This window comes from Heptranchias perlo, chromosome 12, assembly GCF_035084215.1.
Source record: "Heptranchias perlo isolate sHepPer1 chromosome 12, sHepPer1.hap1, whole genome shotgun sequence".
In the NCBI taxonomy this organism is placed as follows: Eukaryota; Metazoa; Chordata; class Chondrichthyes; order Hexanchiformes; family Hexanchidae; genus Heptranchias; species Heptranchias perlo.
This window is the reverse complement of record NC_090336.1, coordinates 64,442,117-64,462,649: the sequence shown is the minus strand read 5'-3', so window position 1 is coordinate 64,462,649 and position 20,533 is coordinate 64,442,117. Positions and strand designations below refer to the sequence as shown.

The 20,533-nt window shown below is 53.3% G+C and overlaps 10 pseudogenes; all 10 read left to right on the top strand.

Moving 5' to 3' along the window:
- Window positions 1-3,293: 3,293 nt before the first annotated feature.
- LOC137328581 (U2 spliceosomal RNA) lies at window positions 3,294-3,517 on the top strand (annotated as a pseudogene).
- A 985-nt stretch (window positions 3,518-4,502) lies between these two features.
- On the top strand, window positions 4,503-4,619 carry LOC137329973 (U2 spliceosomal RNA; annotated as a pseudogene).
- Window positions 4,620-5,947: 1,328 nt separating this feature from the next.
- Window positions 5,948-6,064, top strand: LOC137329061 (U2 spliceosomal RNA; annotated as a pseudogene).
- Window positions 6,065-7,029: 965 nt separating this feature from the next.
- Window positions 7,030-7,146, top strand: LOC137329335 (U2 spliceosomal RNA; annotated as a pseudogene).
- Window positions 7,147-8,120: 974 nt separating this feature from the next.
- On the top strand, window positions 8,121-8,237 carry LOC137329031 (U2 spliceosomal RNA; annotated as a pseudogene).
- Window positions 8,238-12,043: 3,806 nt separating this feature from the next.
- On the top strand, window positions 12,044-12,267 carry LOC137328580 (U2 spliceosomal RNA; annotated as a pseudogene).
- Window positions 12,268-13,254: 987 nt separating this feature from the next.
- LOC137329972 (U2 spliceosomal RNA) lies at window positions 13,255-13,371 on the top strand (annotated as a pseudogene).
- Window positions 13,372-14,699: 1,328 nt separating this feature from the next.
- Window positions 14,700-14,816, top strand: LOC137329060 (U2 spliceosomal RNA; annotated as a pseudogene).
- Window positions 14,817-15,781: 965 nt separating this feature from the next.
- On the top strand, window positions 15,782-15,898 carry LOC137329334 (U2 spliceosomal RNA; annotated as a pseudogene).
- A 974-nt stretch (window positions 15,899-16,872) lies between these two features.
- On the top strand, window positions 16,873-16,989 carry LOC137329030 (U2 spliceosomal RNA; annotated as a pseudogene).
- Window positions 16,990-20,533: the final 3,544 nt, after the last annotated feature.

Genomic DNA, 20,533 nt, shown 5'->3' with positions numbered 1-20,533 from the left:
TCAAGTCCCTGAGGGACCTGGACACGAGGCCGAGGACACACGCACGCCTGCTGCACTGGCAGCAGCGACCAGCAGGGTTCCGACCGGCTGATCCTTCCCTTTCACAGGCAGGCTTTTGGCCCTCGCTCAAACGACAAAGGTGTTCAGAAGGAAGTCCTGGGGGGAAGGCATGGAGGGACGGACACAGGGAAGTCCGCACAAAACAGGTCCCCTGGAACCTCTGACCCAGAAAACCGGGTTCCTGGTGAAAGCAGTCCTGCCCCGCCCTGCCATTAACATGACAATGGACAGGGCCCGGACCAGGCGCAGCGGACGGTAGCGAGCAGTCGGAGGGTGAAAATCCGCCAGTGGGTGAAAAGGAGAGCCGTGCGGTGAGAGGAGGCGGAAAGCGGTTCGCAGACTTTCGCTGTACCTCCGGCGGGCAGCGCCGCACCTCCGAGCGCTCGGTACCGTCCGCTGCGCCTCGTCCTGCCGCACGCGACGAGCCGTCCCCGGAGGAAATCGGCCTCGGCCTTCCTGAGATATCAGTCTCCAGGTGGGACAGAAAAACCGGGGGCCCCCGGCTCGCTTTCGGCGGCCCGCTAGTCGACTTCCCGTCGTGCGAACGCGATCCTTCCGGTACCTTTCGGTGCCCCTTGCCCGACTCTAGCTCCGGTGGTAAAGCGGAGTCGGTCGGTCTGACGGCCGCCGAGTTAGCAGGCGGAAAGCGGTTTGCAGCCTTTCGCTGTACCTCCGGCGGGCAGCGCCGCACCTCCGAGCGCTCGGTACCGTCCGCTGCGCCTCGTCCTGCCGCACGCGACGAGCCGTCCCCGGAGGAAATCGGCCTCGGCCCTCCTGAGATATCAGCCTCCATACGGGCGTCACAAATCAGTGGACATGGTCAGCTGCAAAGCAGTGTCATTACAACCTTTCATAAACGACAGGGCAGCACCGCACTGCACTGCACTGCACTGCACCCCACACTACATCACACTTGCCTGCCGGCCTGCCTGCCGCTGCCTACTCTCACCAGCGGACCAAAGTGAGGATAACACCCCGAAGCAAGCATCTCCCTTGCCGCCCACCAGCCCACACCAATCCCCTTGCCTGCCTCCCACAAATTCCACCAGCGAGGCAAAGTGAAAATCAACCCCCAAAAAACGCACTCCACACCGGCCATCGCCCGCTATACACCCCCCCCCCCCCCCCCCCGGGGTGAATATTAAGCCCGAGAACACCGACTGTAACCAACTGCAGTGAAAAGTTGAAGTGGCAACTCATTAACCAGATTTACACTTGGCAACTCATAAACCAAATGAACAAAAAATCTGGTTAATGAGTTGCCCAAAATAAATCTGGTTAATGAGTTGCCACTTCAACTTTTCACTGCGGTTGGTTACAGTCGGTGTTCTCGGGCTTAATATTCACCCCGGGGGGGCGGGGTGGGTGATTCTGGGGGTAGTGTCCGGGAGGGTGAGCCTTTTATTCGGCAGGAGGCGTGTGGGGAAATCATCAACCTGTCAGACGATGAGTTGTCACAAACGCCATTGCTTAATGAAAGCTGCGCTCCCGAACTGGACTGACTGTCTGTCTGTCTGTCTGTCTGTTTGTCAAGGGGAGGAAAAGGCGGTGGCGGTGGTGGTGAGGGTGGAGCATTCCGCTCAGGAGGGGAGACTTTCCTTCATGCCAATTAATCTGCAGCAGAAAGTCATCCCCCCCCGACCGGGATTCGAAGCCCGGTCCTGACCACGAGACCACCGGGGAGAGCTGCCTCAAGTCCCTGAGGGACCTGGACACGAGGCCGAGGACACACGCACGCCTGCTGCACTGGCAGCAGCGACCAGCAGGGGGCTGACCGGCTGATCCTTCCCTTTCACAGGCAGGCTTTTGGCCCTCGCTCAAACGACAAAGGTGTTCAGAAGGAAGTCCTGGGGGGGAGGGAGGGAGGCAGGGAAATCAGCACAAAGCAGGTCCCCTGGAATCTCACACCTGCGTCCCAGAAAACAGGTCTCCTGGTCAAAGCAGTCCTGCCCCGTCCTGCCATTAACGTGACAATGGACAGGGCCCGGCAGCTTGAGACACATCTTTTTTTCAATATGCAAGTTCTTTTTAAAAAGGTTTCCTTCCACAGCAGCTCTGAGTAAGAGTGAGAGAGAGAGAGAGAGAGAGAGAGACTGACACTGACACTGACACTGACACACACACACACACACACACACACACACACCGTCTCCCATCCGATTGGTGGACTATGGGATTGAAAATCGAACTTTGAGTTTCAATGCAGGGGGGAGAGCGCGAACGCAGCCCCTCCCAACTACCACACGCGCGTTGTTGTTGTTGTAATATAGAACTGCAAGTTGCCGTTGTCGTGGTCGTTTCGAATCAGCACAAAGTAGGTGCCTCCCTGGAATGTCACACCTGCGTCCCAGAAAACAGGTCTCCCGGTCAAAGCAGTCCCGCCCCGCCCTGGGATTAACGTGACAATGGACAGGGCCCAGTCAGGGAGCAGCTTGAGAGACGTCTTTCAATAGGCGCTTCTGAAACATTAACGCCTTGTTTCTTTCGACAGTTTAACCAGCCTTTAACACGCCTTGTGTTTTTATTTCCCATTTCCAGCCAGCCAGCCAGCCAGCCAGCCAGCCAGCCAGCCGAGCCGAGCCAGCATCTGCAGTATTTTTTTTGATTGGTCTTGCCTGCCGTGGAATGAATGTTTCAACACGAGCTGCTGATTGTCAGCACCTCACCTCTTTCTCAATTGGCCGTTGCAATCTCACTCGCTCGCTCATTGTGAGACACGTCACGTCACTAGTTTTACTCAAAGAGGTTTCCTTCCACGGCAGTTCGTTAGTGACTGAGACTGACTGACGGAGGTCCGTTGAGACACAACCCTCTCCCATCTGATTGGTGGCCTACTGGCAAATTTACCAATCTGTCAAGCAATCCTGGCAAGAAAGGAAAAAACGGCAACTTCTTTAAACTCATCCACTGTTGCAATTAGAAACGGTGGCAAAAAATGTGGCCAGAGTGGGAGAGAACGGCAGTGCTTCGAGACTGCTTTCAACACCGGCAGCCAGAGAACAAAGAGGGAGGGCAAACAGGACCCGAGATCAATTCGCATCGAGCGCGGTATCGCTTCTCGGCCTTTTGGCTAAGATCAAGTGGTCAAGTGGGGGAAGGCAACCATTTGGAGCCTTCCTGCCATTGTATGCCGGGGGGATGCAGTCAGGGAGAAATCCCCTCGGGCAGAGTGTAGAGCTTTGGCTTGTAGAGCTTTGGCTTGATGTAATGTCACTGCAAGGAATCTGGAATGAATCTGTAAGGCAATAAGGCACCCCAGAGTGTCAGAAAAAAAAAAAAAAAAAAAAAAAAAAAAAAAAAAAAATCTGTTCTTATCAGTTTAATATCTGATACGTCCCCTATCTGGGGACCATATATTAAATTGATTTTTGGAACAGGGAGATGGACTAGGGGCTTGCTCCGTCCACTCCACGCATCGACCCAGTATTGCAGTGTCTCTGGGAACGGTGCAGCTCCCTGTGGGGAGATATTCAAAAGGAAAAACAGCTCTTTCCCAGTGTCTCTGTGTGTGTGTGTGTGTGTGTGTGTGTGTGTGTGTGTGTGTGTGTGTGTGTATTATTACTGAGAATAAAGCTGATATCTCTCTCTCTCTCTCTCTCTCTCTCTTACACTCAGAGCTGCTGTGGAAGGAAACCGTTTTAAAAAGAACTTTCTCAGCTCAGTGGTATTTTTTTCTTCTCCAAGGCTGAGTGCCGCTCGCACGGAGCGATATAATTCAAAGTGCAAAATAACTTGGCGTCGTTGACTTGAAACAAGCAGGGTCTGCTTCCAAATGAAAGCTGCGCTCCCGAACTGGACTGACTGTCTGTCTGTCTGTCTGTTTGTCAAGGGGTGGAAAAGGTGGCGGTGGTGGTGAGGGTGGAGCTTTACGCTCAGGAGGGGAGACTTTCTTTCAGAGGTGCCAATTAATCTGCAGCAGAAAGTCATCCCCCCCGACCGGGATTCGAAGCCCGGTCCTGACCACGAGACCACCGGGGAGAGATGCCTCAAGTCCCTGAGGGACCTGGACACGAGGCCGAGGACACACGCACGCCTGCTGCACTGGCAGCAGCGACCAACAGGGGGCTGACCGGCTGATCCTTCCCTTTCACAGGCAGGCTTTTGGCCCTCGCTCAAACGACAAAGGTGTTCAGAAGGAAGTCCTGGGGGGAAGGCAGGCAGGGAGGGACGGACACAGGGAAGTCCGCACAAAACAGGTCCCCTGGAACCTCTGACCCACAAAACCGGGTTCCTGGTGAAAGCAGTCCTGCCACTGACATGACAATGGACAGGGCCCGGCAGCTTGAGACACATCTTTCTTTCAATAAGCAAGTCCTTTTTAAAAAAGTTTCCTTCCACAGCAGCTCTGAGAGAGAGAGAGAGAGAGAGAGAGAGAGACACTGACTGACTGACTGACTGATACTGACACCGACACACACACACACACACACACACACACACATATTATTTATTATTATTTTTAATTGATTTTTAGAACAGGGAGATGGACTAGGGGCTTGCTCTGTCCACTCCACGCATCGACCCAGTATTGCAGTGTTTCTGGGAACGGTGCAGCTCCCCGTGGGGAGATATTCAAAAGGAAAATCAGCTCTTTCCCAGTGTCTCTGTGTGTGTGTGTGTGTGTGTGTGTGTGTGTGTATTATTACTGAGAATAAAGCTGATATCTCTCTCTCTCTCTCTCTCTCTCTCTCTCACACTCAGAGCTGCTGTGGAAGCAAACCTTTTTAAAAAGAACTTTCTCAGCTCAGTGGTATTTTTTTCTTCTCCAAGGCTGAGTGCCGCTCGCACGTAGCGATATAATTCAAAGTGCAAAATAACTTGGCGTCGTTGACTTGAAACAAGCAGGGTCTGCTTCCAAATGAAAGCTGCGCTCCCGAACTGGACTGACTGACTGTCTGTCTGTCTGTCTGTCCGTTTGTCAAGGGGTGGAAAAGGCGGCGGTGGTGGTGAGGGTGGAGCTTTACGCTCAGGAGGGGAGACTTTCTTTCAGAGGTGCCAATTCATCTGCAGCAGAAAGTCATCCCCCCCGACCGGGATTCGAAGCCCGGTCCTGACCACGAGACCACCGGGGAGAGTTGCCTCAAGTCCCTGAGGGACCTGGACACGAGGCCGAGGACACACGCACGCCTGCTGCACTGGCAGCAGCGACCAACAGGGGGCTGACCGGCTGATCCTTCCCTTTCACAGGCAGGCTTTTGGCCCTCGCTCAAACGACAAAGGTGTTCAGAAGGAAGTCCTGGGGGGAAGGCAGGCAGGGAGGGACGGACACAGGGAAGTCCGCACAAAACAGGTCCCCTGGAACCTCTGACCCAGAAAACCGGGTTCCTGGTGAAAGCAGTCCTGCCACTGACAGGACAATGGACAGGGCCCGGCAGCTTGAGACACATCTTTCTTTCAATAAGCAAGTTCTTTTTAAAAAAGTTTCCTTCCACAGCAGCTCTGAGTGTGAGAGAGAGAGAGGAGAGAGAGAGACACTGACTCACTGACTGACACCGACACACACACACACACACACACACACACACACACACACACATATTATTTATTATTATTTTAAACGACAAAGGTGTTCAGAAGGAAGTCCTGGGGGGAAGGCAGGCAGGGAGGGACGGACACAGGGAAGTCCGCACAAAACAGGTCCCCTGGAACCTCTGACCCAGAAAAACGGGTTCCTGGTGAAAGCAGTCCTGCCATTGACATGACAATGGACAGGGCCCGGCAGCTTGAGACACATCTTTCTTTCAATAAGCAAGTTCTTTTTTAAAAAGTTTCCTTCCACAGCAGCTATGAGTGAGAGAGAGAGAGAGAGAGAGAGAGAGAGACACTGACTCACTGACTGATACTGACACCGACACACACACACACACACACACACACACACACACATATTATTTATTATTATTTTAAATTGATTTTTCGAACAGGGAGATGGAATAGGGGCTTGCTCCGTCCACTCCACGCATCGACCCAGTATTGCAGTGTTTCTGGGAACGGTGCAGCTCCCCGTGGGGAGATATTCAAAAGGAAAAACAGCTCTTTCCCAGTGTCTCTGTGTGTGTGTGTGTGTGTGTGTGTGTGTATTATTACTGAGAATAAAGCTGATATCTCTCTCTCTCTCTCTCTCTCTCACTCAGAGCTGCTGTGGAAGGAAACCGTTTTAAAAAGAACTTTCTCAGCTCAGTGGTATTTTTTTCTTCTCCAAGGCTGAGTGCCGCTCGCACGTAGCGATATAATTCAAAGTGCAAAATAACTTGGCGTCGTTGACTTTAAACAAGCAGGGTCTGCTTCCAAATGAAAGCTGCGCTCCCGAACTGGACTGTCTGTCTGTCTGTCTGTCTGCTTGTCAAGGGGAGGAAAAGGCGGCGGTGGTGGTGAGGGTGGAGCTTTACGCTCAGGAGGGGAGACTTTCTTTCAGAGGTGCCAATTAATCTGTAGCAGAAAGTCATCCCCCCCGACCGGGATTCGAAGCCCGGTCCTGACCACAAGACCACCGGGGAGAGTTGCCTCAAGTCCCTGAGGGACCTGGACACGAGGCCGAATACACACGCACGCCTGCTGCACTGGCAGCAGCGACCAACAGGGGGCTGACCGGCTGATCCTTCCCTTTCACAGGCAGGCTTTTGGCCCTCGCTGAAACGACAAAGGTGTTCAGAAGGAAGTCCTGGGGGGAAGGCAGGCAGGGAGGGACGGACACAGGGAAGTCCGCACAAAACAGGTCCCCTGGAACCTCTGACCCAGAAAACCGGGTTCCTGGTGAAAGCAGTCCTGCCATTGACATGACAATGGACAGGGCCCGGCAGCTTGAGACACATCTTTCTTTCAATATGCAAGTTCTTTTTAAAAAAGTTTCCTTCCACAGCAGCTCTGAGTGAGAGAGAGAGAGAGAGAGAGAGAGAGACACTGACTCACTGACTGATACTGACACCGACACACACACACACACACACACACACACACACACACACACATATTATTTATTATTATTTTTAATTGATTTTTAGAACAGGGAGATGGAATAGGGGCTTGCTCCGTCCACTCCACGCATCGACCCAGTATTGCAGTGTCTCTGGGAACGGTGCAGCTCCCCGTGGGGAGATATTCAAAAGGAAAATCAGCTCTTTCCCAGTGTCTCTGTGTGTGTGTGTGTGTGTGTGTGTGTGTATTATTACTGAGAATAAAGCTGATATCTCTCTCTCTCTCTCTCTCCCTCTCTCTCTCTCACTCAGAGCTGCTGTGGAAGGAAACCTTTTTAAAAAGAACTTTCTCAGCTCAGTGGTATTTTTTTCTTCTCCAAGGCTGAGTGCCGCTCGCACGTAGCGATATAATTCAAAGTGCAAAATAACTTGGCGTCGTTGACTTTAAACAAGCAGGGTCTGCTTCCAAATGAAAGCTGCGCTCCCGAACTGGACTGACTGTCTGTCTGTCTGTCTGTCTGTTTGTCAAGGGGTGGAAAAGGCGGTGGTGGTGGTGAGGGTGGAGCATTACGCACAGGAGGGGAGACTTTCTTTCAGAGGTGCCAATTAATCTGCAGCAGAAAGTCATCCCCCCCCAACCGGGATTCGAAGCCCGGTCCTGACCACGAGACCACCGGGGAGAGTTGCCTCAAGTCCCTGAGGGACCTGGACACGAGGCCGAATACACACGCACGCCTGCTGCACTGGCAGCAGCGACCAGCAGGGGGCTGACCGGCTGATCCTTCCCTTTCACAGGCAGGCTTTTGGCCCTCGCTCAAACGACAAAGGTGTTCAGAAGGAAGTCCTGGGGGGAAGGCAGGCAGGGAGGGACGGACACAGGGAAGTCCGCACAAAACAGGTCCCCTGGAACCTCTGACCCAGAAAACCGGGTTCCTGGTGAAAGCAGTCCTGCCATTGACATGACAATGGACAGGGCCCGGCAGCTTGAGACACATCTTTCTTTCAATAAGCAAGTTCTTTTTAAAAAAGTTTCCTTCCACAGCAGCTCTGAGTGTGAGGGAGAGAGAGAGAGAGAGAGAGAGAGACACTGACTGACTGACTGATACTGACACCGACACACACACACACACACACACACACACACATATTATTTATTATTATTTTAAATTGATTTTTAGAACAGGGAGATGGAAAAGGGGCTTGCTCCGTCCACTCCACGCATCGACCCAGTATTGCAGTGTCTCTGGGAACGGTGCAGCTCCCCGTGGGGAGATATTCAAAAGGAAAAACAGCTCTTTCCCAGTGTCTCTGTGTGTGTGTGTGTGTGTGTGTGTGTGTATTATTACTGAGAATAAAGCTGATATCTCTCTCTCTCTCTCTCTCTCTCTCTCTCACTCAGAGCTGCTGTGGAAGGAAACCGTTTTAAAAAGACCTTTCTCAGCTCAGTGGTATTTTTTTCTTCTCCAAGGCTGAGTGCCGCTCGCACGTAGCGATATAATTCAAAGTGCAAAATAACTTGGCGTCGTTGACTTTAAACAAGCAGGGTCTGCTTCCAAATGAAAGCTGCGCTCCCGAACTGGACTGACTGTCTGTCTGTCTGTCTGTCTGTTTGTCAAGGGGTGGAAAAGGCGGCGGTGGTGGTTAAGGGTGGAGCTTTACGCTCAGGAGGGGAGACTTTCTTTCAGAGGTGCCAATTAATCTGCAGCAGAAAGTCATCCCCCCCCGACCGGGATTCGAAGCCCGGTCCTGACCACGAGACCACCGGGGAGAGTTGCCTCAAGTCCCTGAGGGACCTGGACACGAGGCCGAGGACACACGCACGCCTGCTGCACTGGCAGCAGCGACCAGCAGGGTTCCGACCGGCTGATCCTTCCCTTTCACAGGCAGGCTTTTGGCCCTCGCTCAAACGACAAAGGTGTTCAGAAGGAAGTCCTGGGGGGAAGGCATGGAGGGACGGACACAGGGAAGTCCGCACAAAACAGGTCCCCTGGAACCTCTGACCCAGAAAACCGGGTTCCTGGTGAAAGCAGTCCTGCCCCGCCCTGCCATTAACATGACAATGGACAGGGCCCGGACCAGGCGCAGCGGACGGTAGCGAGCAGTCGGAGGGTGAAAATCCGCCAGTGGGTGAAAAGGAGAGCCGTGCGGTGAGAGGAGGCGGAAAGCGGTTCGCAGACTTTCGCTGTACCTCCGGCGGGCAGCGCCGCACCTCCGAGCGCTCGGTACCGTCCGCTGCGCCTCGTCCTGCCGCACGCGACGAGCCGTCCCCGGAGGAAATCGGCCTCGGCCTTCCTGAGATATCAGTCTCCAGGTGGGACAGAAAAACCGGGGGCCCCCGGCTCGCTTTCGGCGGCCCGCTAGTCGACTTCCCGTCGTGCGAACGCGATCCTTCCGGTACCTTTCGGTGCCCCTTGCCCGACTCTAGCTCCGGTGGTAAAGCGGAGTCGGTCGGTCTGACGGCCGCCGAGTTAGCAGGCGGAAAGCGGTTTGCAGCCTTTCGCTGTACCTCCGGCGGGCAGCGCCGCACCTCCGAGCGCTCGGTACCGTCCGCTGCGCCTCGTCCTGCCGCACGCGACGAGCCGTCCCCGGAGGAAATCGGCCTCGGCCCTCCTGAGATATCAGCCTCCATACGGGCGTCACAAATCAGTGGACATGGTCAGCTGCAAAGCAGTGTCATTACAACCTTTCATAAACGACAGGGCAGCACCGCACTGCACTGCACTGCACTGCACCCCACACTACATCACACTTGCCTGCCGGCCTGCCTGCCGCTGCCTACTCTCACCAGCGGACCAAAGTGAGGATAACACCCCGAAGCAAGCATCTCCCTTGCCGCCCACCAGCCCACACCAATCCCCTTGCCTGCCTCCCACAAATTCCACCAGCGAGGCAAAGTGAAAATCAACCCCCAAAAAACGCACTCCACACCGGCCATCGCCCGCTATACACCCCCCCCCCCCCCCCCCCGGGGTGAATATTAAGCCCGAGAACACCGACTGTAACCAACTGCAGTGAAAAGTTGAAGTGGCAACTCATTAACCAGATTTACACTTGGCAACTCATAAACCAAATGAACAAAAAATCTGGTTAATGAGTTGCCCAAAATAAATCTGGTTAATGAGTTGCCACTTCAACTTTTCACTGCGGTTGGTTACAGTCGGTGTTCTCGGGCTTAATATTCACCCCGGGGGGGCGGGGTGGGTGATTCTGGGGGTAGTGTCCGGGAGGGTGAGCCTTTTATTCGGCAGGAGGCGTGTGGGGAAATCATCAACCTGTCAGACGATGAGTTGTCACAAACGCCATTGCTTAATGAAAGCTGCGCTCCCGAACTGGACTGACTGTCTGTCTGTCTGTCTGTCTGTTTGTCAAGGGGAGGAAAAGGCGGTGGCGGTGGTGGTGAGGGTGGAGCATTCCGCTCAGGAGGGGAGACTTTCCTTCATGCCAATTAATCTGCAGCAGAAAGTCATCCCCCCCCGACCGGGATTCGAAGCCCGGTCCTGACCACGAGACCACCGGGGAGAGCTGCCTCAAGTCCCTGAGGGACCTGGACACGAGGCCGAGGACACACGCACGCCTGCTGCACTGGCAGCAGCGACCAGCAGGGGGCTGACCGGCTGATCCTTCCCTTTCACAGGCAGGCTTTTGGCCCTCGCTCAAACGACAAAGGTGTTCAGAAGGAAGTCCTGGGGGGGAGGGAGGGAGGCAGGGAAATCAGCACAAAGCAGGTCCCCTGGAATCTCACACCTGCGTCCCAGAAAACAGGTCTCCTGGTCAAAGCAGTCCTGCCCCGTCCTGCCATTAACGTGACAATGGACAGGGCCCGGCAGCTTGAGACACATCTTTTTTTCAATATGCAAGTTCTTTTTAAAAAGGTTTCCTTCCACAGCAGCTCTGAGTAAGAGTGAGAGAGAGAGAGAGAGAGAGAGAGACTGACACTGACACTGACACTGACACACACACACACACACACACACACACACACCGTCTCCCATCCGATTGGTGGACTATGGGATTGAAAATCGAACTTTGAGTTTCAATGCAGGGGGGAGAGCGCGAACGCAGCCCCTCCCAACTACCACACGCGCGTTGTTGTTGTTGTAATATAGAACTGCAAGTTGCCGTTGTCGTGGTCGTTTCGAATCAGCACAAAGTAGGTGCCTCCCTGGAATGTCACACCTGCGTCCCAGAAAACAGGTCTCCCGGTCAAAGCAGTCCCGCCCCGCCCTGGGATTAACGTGACAATGGACAGGGCCCAGTCAGGGAGCAGCTTGAGAGACGTCTTTCAATAGGCGCTTCTGAAACATTAACGCCTTGTTTCTTTCGACAGTTTAACCAGCCTTTAACACGCCTTGTGTTTTTATTTCCCATTTCCAGCCAGCCAGCCAGCCAGCCAGCCAGCCAGCCAGCCGAGCCGAGCCAGCATCTGCAGTATTTTTTTTGATTGGTCTTGCCTGCCGTGGAATGAATGTTTCAACACGAGCTGCTGATTGTCAGCACCTCACCTCTTTCTCAATTGGCCGTTGCAATCTCACTCGCTCGCTCATTGTGAGACACGTCACGTCACTAGTTTTACTCAAAGAGGTTTCCTTCCACGGCAGTTCGTTAGTGACTGAGACTGACTGACGGAGGTCCGTTGAGACACAACCCTCTCCCATCTGATTGGTGGCCTACTGGCAAATTTACCAATCTGTCAAGCAATCCTGGCAAGAAAGGAAAAAACGGCAACTTCTTTAAACTCATCCACTGTTGCAATTAGAAACGGTGGCAAAAAATGTGGCCAGAGTGGGAGAGAACGGCAGTGCTTCGAGACTGCTTTCAACACCGGCAGCCAGAGAACAAAGAGGGAGGGCAAACAGGACCCGAGATCAATTCGCATCGAGCGCGGTATCGCTTCTCGGCCTTTTGGCTAAGATCAAGTGGTCAAGTGGGGGAAGGCAACCATTTGGAGCCTTCCTGCCATTGTATGCCGGGGGGATGCAGTCAGGGAGAAATCCCCTCGGGCAGAGTGTAGAGCTTTGGCTTGTAGAGCTTTGGCTTGATGTAATGTCACTGCAAGGAATCTGGAATGAATCTGTAAGGCAATAAGGCACCCCAGAGTGTCAGAAAAAAAAAAAAAAAAAAAAAAAAAAAAAAAAAAAAATCTGTTCTTATCAGTTTAATATCTGATACGTCCCCTATCTGGGGACCATATATTAAATTGATTTTTGGAACAGGGAGATGGACTAGGGGCTTGCTCCGTCCACTCCACGCATCGACCCAGTATTGCAGTGTCTCTGGGAACGGTGCAGCTCCCTGTGGGGAGATATTCAAAAGGAAAAACAGCTCTTTCCCAGTGTCTCTGTGTGTGTGTGTGTGTGTGTGTGTGTGTGTGTGTGTGTGTGTGTGTGTGTGTATTATTACTGAGAATAAAGCTGATATCTCTCTCTCTCTCTCTCTCTCTCTCTTACACTCAGAGCTGCTGTGGAAGGAAACCGTTTTAAAAAGAACTTTCTCAGCTCAGTGGTATTTTTTTCTTCTCCAAGGCTGAGTGCCGCTCGCACGGAGCGATATAATTCAAAGTGCAAAATAACTTGGCGTCGTTGACTTGAAACAAGCAGGGTCTGCTTCCAAATGAAAGCTGCGCTCCCGAACTGGACTGACTGTCTGTCTGTCTGTCTGTTTGTCAAGGGGTGGAAAAGGTGGCGGTGGTGGTGAGGGTGGAGCTTTACGCTCAGGAGGGGAGACTTTCTTTCAGAGGTGCCAATTAATCTGCAGCAGAAAGTCATCCCCCCCGACCGGGATTCGAAGCCCGGTCCTGACCACGAGACCACCGGGGAGAGATGCCTCAAGTCCCTGAGGGACCTGGACACGAGGCCGAGGACACACGCACGCCTGCTGCACTGGCAGCAGCGACCAACAGGGGGCTGACCGGCTGATCCTTCCCTTTCACAGGCAGGCTTTTGGCCCTCGCTCAAACGACAAAGGTGTTCAGAAGGAAGTCCTGGGGGGAAGGCAGGCAGGGAGGGACGGACACAGGGAAGTCCGCACAAAACAGGTCCCCTGGAACCTCTGACCCACAAAACCGGGTTCCTGGTGAAAGCAGTCCTGCCACTGACATGACAATGGACAGGGCCCGGCAGCTTGAGACACATCTTTCTTTCAATAAGCAAGTCCTTTTTAAAAAAGTTTCCTTCCACAGCAGCTCTGAGAGAGAGAGAGAGAGAGAGAGAGAGAGACACTGACTGACTGACTGACTGATACTGACACCGACACACACACACACACACACACACACACACATATTATTTATTATTATTTTTAATTGATTTTTAGAACAGGGAGATGGACTAGGGGCTTGCTCTGTCCACTCCACGCATCGACCCAGTATTGCAGTGTTTCTGGGAACGGTGCAGCTCCCCGTGGGGAGATATTCAAAAGGAAAATCAGCTCTTTCCCAGTGTCTCTGTGTGTGTGTGTGTGTGTGTGTGTGTGTGTGTATTATTACTGAGAATAAAGCTGATATCTCTCTCTCTCTCTCTCTCTCTCTCTCTCACACTCAGAGCTGCTGTGGAAGCAAACCTTTTTAAAAAGAACTTTCTCAGCTCAGTGGTATTTTTTTCTTCTCCAAGGCTGAGTGCCGCTCGCACGTAGCGATATAATTCAAAGTGCAAAATAACTTGGCGTCGTTGACTTGAAACAAGCAGGGTCTGCTTCCAAATGAAAGCTGCGCTCCCGAACTGGACTGACTGACTGTCTGTCTGTCTGTCTGTCCGTTTGTCAAGGGGTGGAAAAGGCGGCGGTGGTGGTGAGGGTGGAGCTTTACGCTCAGGAGGGGAGACTTTCTTTCAGAGGTGCCAATTCATCTGCAGCAGAAAGTCATCCCCCCCGACCGGGATTCGAAGCCCGGTCCTGACCACGAGACCACCGGGGAGAGTTGCCTCAAGTCCCTGAGGGACCTGGACACGAGGCCGAGGACACACGCACGCCTGCTGCACTGGCAGCAGCGACCAACAGGGGGCTGACCGGCTGATCCTTCCCTTTCACAGGCAGGCTTTTGGCCCTCGCTCAAACGACAAAGGTGTTCAGAAGGAAGTCCTGGGGGGAAGGCAGGCAGGGAGGGACGGACACAGGGAAGTCCGCACAAAACAGGTCCCCTGGAACCTCTGACCCAGAAAACCGGGTTCCTGGTGAAAGCAGTCCTGCCACTGACAGGACAATGGACAGGGCCCGGCAGCTTGAGACACATCTTTCTTTCAATAAGCAAGTTCTTTTTAAAAAAGTTTCCTTCCACAGCAGCTCTGAGTGTGAGAGAGAGAGAGGAGAGAGAGAGACACTGACTCACTGACTGACACCGACACACACACACACACACACACACACACACACACACACACATATTATTTATTATTATTTTAAACGACAAAGGTGTTCAGAAGGAAGTCCTGGGGGGAAGGCAGGCAGGGAGGGACGGACACAGGGAAGTCCGCACAAAACAGGTCCCCTGGAACCTCTGACCCAGAAAAACGGGTTCCTGGTGAAAGCAGTCCTGCCATTGACATGACAATGGACAGGGCCCGGCAGCTTGAGACACATCTTTCTTTCAATAAGCAAGTTCTTTTTTAAAAAGTTTCCTTCCACAGCAGCTATGAGTGAGAGAGAGAGAGAGAGAGAGAGAGAGAGACACTGACTCACTGACTGATACTGACACCGACACACACACACACACACACACACACACACACACATATTATTTATTATTATTTTAAATTGATTTTTCGAACAGGGAGATGGAATAGGGGCTTGCTCCGTCCACTCCACGCATCGACCCAGTATTGCAGTGTTTCTGGGAACGGTGCAGCTCCCCGTGGGGAGATATTCAAAAGGAAAAACAGCTCTTTCCCAGTGTCTCTGTGTGTGTGTGTGTGTGTGTGTGTGTGTATTATTACTGAGAATAAAGCTGATATCTCTCTCTCTCTCTCTCTCTCTCACTCAGAGCTGCTGTGGAAGGAAACCGTTTTAAAAAGAACTTTCTCAGCTCAGTGGTATTTTTTTCTTCTCCAAGGCTGAGTGCCGCTCGCACGTAGCGATATAATTCAAAGTGCAAAATAACTTGGCGTCGTTGACTTTAAACAAGCAGGGTCTGCTTCCAAATGAAAGCTGCGCTCCCGAACTGGACTGTCTGTCTGTCTGTCTGTCTGCTTGTCAAGGGGAGGAAAAGGCGGCGGTGGTGGTGAGGGTGGAGCTTTACGCTCAGGAGGGGAGACTTTCTTTCAGAGGTGCCAATTAATCTGTAGCAGAAAGTCATCCCCCCCGACCGGGATTCGAAGCCCGGTCCTGACCACAAGACCACCGGGGAGAGTTGCCTCAAGTCCCTGAGGGACCTGGACACGAGGCCGAATACACACGCACGCCTGCTGCACTGGCAGCAGCGACCAACAGGGGGCTGACCGGCTGATCCTTCCCTTTCACAGGCAGGCTTTTGGCCCTCGCTGAAACGACAAAGGTGTTCAGAAGGAAGTCCTGGGGGGAAGGCAGGCAGGGAGGGACGGACACAGGGAAGTCCGCACAAAACAGGTCCCCTGGAACCTCTGACCCAGAAAACCGGGTTCCTGGTGAAAGCAGTCCTGCCATTGACATGACAATGGACAGGGCCCGGCAGCTTGAGACACATCTTTCTTTCAATATGCAAGTTCTTTTTAAAAAAGTTTCCTTCCACAGCAGCTCTGAGTGAGAGAGAGAGAGAGAGAGAGAGAGAGACACTGACTCACTGACTGATACTGACACCGACACACACACACACACACACACACACACACACACACACACATATTATTTATTATTATTTTTAATTGATTTTTAGAACAGGGAGATGGAATAGGGGCTTGCTCCGTCCACTCCACGCATCGACCCAGTATTGCAGTGTCTCTGGGAACGGTGCAGCTCCCCGTGGGGAGATATTCAAAAGGAAAATCAGCTCTTTCCCAGTGTCTCTGTGTGTGTGTGTGTGTGTGTGTGTGTGTATTATTACTGAGAATAAAGCTGATATCTCTCTCTCTCTCTCTCTCCCTCTCTCTCTCTCACTCAGAGCTGCTGTGGAAGGAAACCTTTTTAAAAAGAACTTTCTCAGCTCAGTGGTATTTTTTTCTTCTCCAAGGCTGAGTGCCGCTCGCACGTAGCGATATAATTCAAAGTGCAAAATAACTTGGCGTCGTTGACTTTAAACAAGCAGGGTCTGCTTCCAAATGAAAGCTGCGCTCCCGAACTGGACTGACTGTCTGTCTGTCTGTCTGTCTGTTTGTCAAGGGGTGGAAAAGGCGGTGGTGGTGGTGAGGGTGGAGCATTACGCACAGGAGGGGAGACTTTCTTTCAGAGGTGCCAATTAATCTGCAGCAGAAAGTCATCCCCCCCCAACCGGGATTCGAAGCCCGGTCCTGACCACGAGACCACCGGGGAGAGTTGCCTCAAGTCCCTGAGGGACCTGGACACGAGGCCGAATACACACGCACGCCTGCTGCACTGGCAGCAGCGACCAGCAGGGGGCTGACCGGCTGATCCTTCCCTTTCACAGGCAGGCTTTTGGCCCTCGCTCAAACGACAAAGGTGTTCAGAAGGAAGTCCTGGGGGGAAGGCAGGCAGGGAGGGACGGACACAGGGAAGTCCGCACAAAACAGGTCCCCTGGAACCTCTGACCCAGAAAACCGGGTTCCTGGTGAAAGCAGTCCTGCCATTGACATGACAATGGACAGGGCCCGGCAGCTTGAGACACATCTTTCTTTCAATAAGCAAGTTCTTTTTAAAAAAGTTTCCTTCCACAGCAGCTCTGAGTGTGAGGGAGAGAGAGAGAGAGAGAGAGAGAGACACTGACTGACTGACTGATACTGACACCGACACACACACACACACACACACACACACACATATTATTTATTATTATTTTAAATTGATTTTTAGAACAGGGAGATGGAAAAGGGGCTTGCTCCGTCCACTCCACGCATCGACCCAGTATTGCAGTGTCTCTGGGAACGGTGCAGCTCCCCGTGGGGAGATATTCAAAAGGAAAAACAGCTCTTTCCCAGTGTCTCTGTGTGTGTGTGTGTGTGTGTGTGTGTGTATTATTACTGAGAATAAAGCTGATATCTCTCTCTCTCTCTCTCTCTCTCTCTCTCACTCAGAGCTGCTGTGGAAGGAAACCGTTTTAAAAAGACCTTTCTCAGCTCAGTGGTATTTTTTTCTTCTCCAAGGCTGAGTGCCGCTCGCACGTAGCGATATAATTCAAAGTGCAAAATAACTTGGCGTCGTTGACTTTAAACAAGCAGGGTCTGCTTCCAAATGAAAGCTGCGCTCCCGAACTGGACTGACTGTCTGTCTGTCTGTCTGTCTGTTTGTCAAGGGGTGGAAAAGGCGGCGGTGGTGGTTAAGGGTGGAGCTTTACGCTCAGGAGGGGAGACTTTCTTTCAGAGGTGCCAATTAATCTGCAGCAGAAAGTCATCCCCCCCCGACCGGGATTCGAAGCCCGGTCCTGACCACGAGACCACCGGGGAGAGTTGCCTCAAGTCCCTGAGGGACCTGGACACGAGGCCGAGGACACACGCACGCCTGCTGCACTGGCAGCAGCGACCAGCAGGGTTCCGACCGGCTGATCCTTCCCTTTCACAGGCAGGCTTTTGGCCCTCGCTCAAACGACAAAGGTGTTCAGAAGGAAGTCCTGGGGGGAAGGCATGGAGGGACGGACACAGGGAAGTCCGCACAAAACAGGTCCCCTGGAACCTCTGACCCAGAAAACCGGGTTCCTGGTGAAAGCAGTCCTGCCCCGCCCTGCCATTAACATGACAATGGACAGGGCCCGGACCAGGCGCAGCGGACGGTAGCGAGCAGTCGGAGGGTGAAAATCCGCCAGTGGGTGAAAAGGAGAGCCGTGCGGTGAGAGGAGGCGGAAAGCGGTTCGCAGACTTTCGCTGTACCTCCGGCGGGCAGCGCCGCACCTCCGAGCGCTCGGTACCGTCCGCTGCGCCTCGTCCTGCCGCACGCGACGAGCCGTCCCCGGAGGAAATCGGCCTCGGCCTTCCTGAGATATCAGTCTCCAGGTGGGACAGAAAAACCGGGGGCCCCCGGCTCGCTTTCGGCGGCCCGCTAGTCGACTTCCCGTCGTGCGAACGCGATCCTTCCGGTACCTTTCGGTGCCCCTTGCCCGACTCTAGCTCCGGTGGTAAAGCGGAGTCGGTCGGTCTGACGGCCGCCGAGTTAGCAGGCGGAAAGCGGTTTGCAGCCTTTCGCTGTACCTCCGGCGGGCAGCGCCGCACCTCCGAGCGCTCGGTACCGTCCGCTGCGCCTCGTCCTGCCGCACGCGACGAGCCGTCCCCGGAGGAAATCGGCCTCGGCCCTCCTGAGATATCAGCCTCCATACGGGCGTCACAAATCAGTGGACATGGTCAGCTGCAAAGCAGTGTCATTACAACCTTTCATAAACGACAGGGCAGCACCGCACTGCACTGCACTGCACTGCACCCCACACTACATCACACTTGCCTGCCGGCCTGCCTGCCGCTGCCTACTCTCACCAGCGGACCAAAGTGAGGATAACACCCCGAAGCAAGCATCTCCCTTGCCGCCCACCAGCCCACACCAATCCCCTTGCCTGCCTCCCACAAATTCCACCAGCGAGGCAAAGTGAAAATCAACCCCCAAAAAACGCACTCCACACCGGCCATCGCCCGCTATACACCCCCCCCCCCCCCCCCCCGGGGTGAATATTAAGCCCGAGAACACCGACTGTAACCAACTGCAGTGAAAAGTTGAAGTGGCAACTCATTAACCAGATTTACACTTGGCAACTCATAAACCAAATGAACAAAAAATCTGGTTAATGAGTTGCCCAAAATAAATCTGGTTAATGAGTTGCCACTTCAACTTTTCACTGCGGTTGGTTACAGTCGGTGTTCTCGGGCTTAATATTCACCCCGGGGGGGCGGGGTGGGTGATTCTGGGGGTAGTGTCCGGGAGGGTGAGCCTTTTATTCGGCAGGAGGCGTGTGGGGAAATCATCAACCTGTCAGACGATGAGTTGTCACAAACGCCATTGCTTAATGAAAGCTGCGCTCCCGAACTGGACTGACTGTCTGTCTGTCTGTCTGTCTGTTTGTCAAGGGGAGGAAAAGGCGGTGGCGGTGGTGGTGAGGGTGGAGCATTCCGCTCAGGAGGGGAGACTTTCCTTCATGCCAATTAATCTGCAGCAGAAAGTCATCCCCCCCCGACCGGGATTCGAAGCCCGGTCCTGACCACGAGACCACCGGGGAGAGCTGCCTCAAGTCCCTGAGGGACCTGGACACGAGGCCGAGGACACACGCACGCCTGCTGCACTGGCAGCAGCGACCAGCAGGGGGCTGACCGGCTGATCCTTCCCTTTCACAGGCAGGCTTTTGGCCCTCGCTCAAACGACAAAGGTGTTCAGAAGGAAGTCCTGGGGGGGAGGGAGGGAGGCAGGGAAATCAGCACAAAGCAGGTCCCCTGGAATCTCACACCTGCGTCCCAGAAAACAGGTCTCCTGGTCAAAGCAGTCCTGCCCCGTCCTGCCATTAACGTGACAATGGACAGGGCCCGGCAGCTTGAGACACATCTTTTTTTCAATATGCAAGTTCTTTTTAAAAAGGTTTCCTTCCACAGCAGCTCTGAGTAAGAGTGAGAGAGAGAGAGAGAGAGAGAGAGACTGACACTGACACTGACACTGACACACACACACACACACACACACACACACACCGTCTCCCATCCGATTGGTGGACTATGGGATTGAAAATCGAACTTTGAGTTTCAATGCAGGGGGGAGAGCGCGAACGCAGCCCCTCCCAACTACCACACGCGCGTTGTTGTTGTTGTAATATAGAACTGCAAGTTGCCGTTGTCGTGGTCGTTTCGAATCAGCACAAAGTAGGTGCCTCCCTGGAATGTCACACCTGCGTCCCAGAAAACAGGTCTCCCGGTCAAAGCAGTCCCGCCCCGCCCTGGGATTAACATGACAACGGACAGGGCCCAGTCAGGGAGCAGCTTGAGAGACACCTTTCAATAGGCGCTTCTGAAACATTAACGCCTTGTTTCTTCCGACAGTTTAACCAGCGATTAACATGACAACGGACAGGGCCCAGTCAGGGAGCAGCTTGAGAGACACCTTTCAATAGGCGCTTCTGAAACATTAACGCCTTGTTTCTTTCGACAGTTTAACCAGCCTTTAACACGCCTTGTGTTTTTATTTCCCATTTCCAGCCAGCCAGCCAGCCAGCCAGCCAGCCAGCCAGCCAGCCGAGCCGAGCCAGCATCTGCAGTATTTTTTTTGATTGGTCTTGCCTGCCGTGGAATGAATGTTTCAACACGAGCTGCTGATTGTCAGCACCTCACCTCTTTCTCAATTGGCCGTTGCAATCTCACTCGCTCGCTCATTGTGAGACACGTCACGTCACTAGTTTTACTCAAAGAGGTTTCCTTCCACGGCAGTTCGTTAGTGACTGAGACTGACTGACGGAGGTCCGTTGAGACACAACCCTCTCCCATCTGATTGGTGGCCTACTGGCAAATTTACCAATCTGTCAA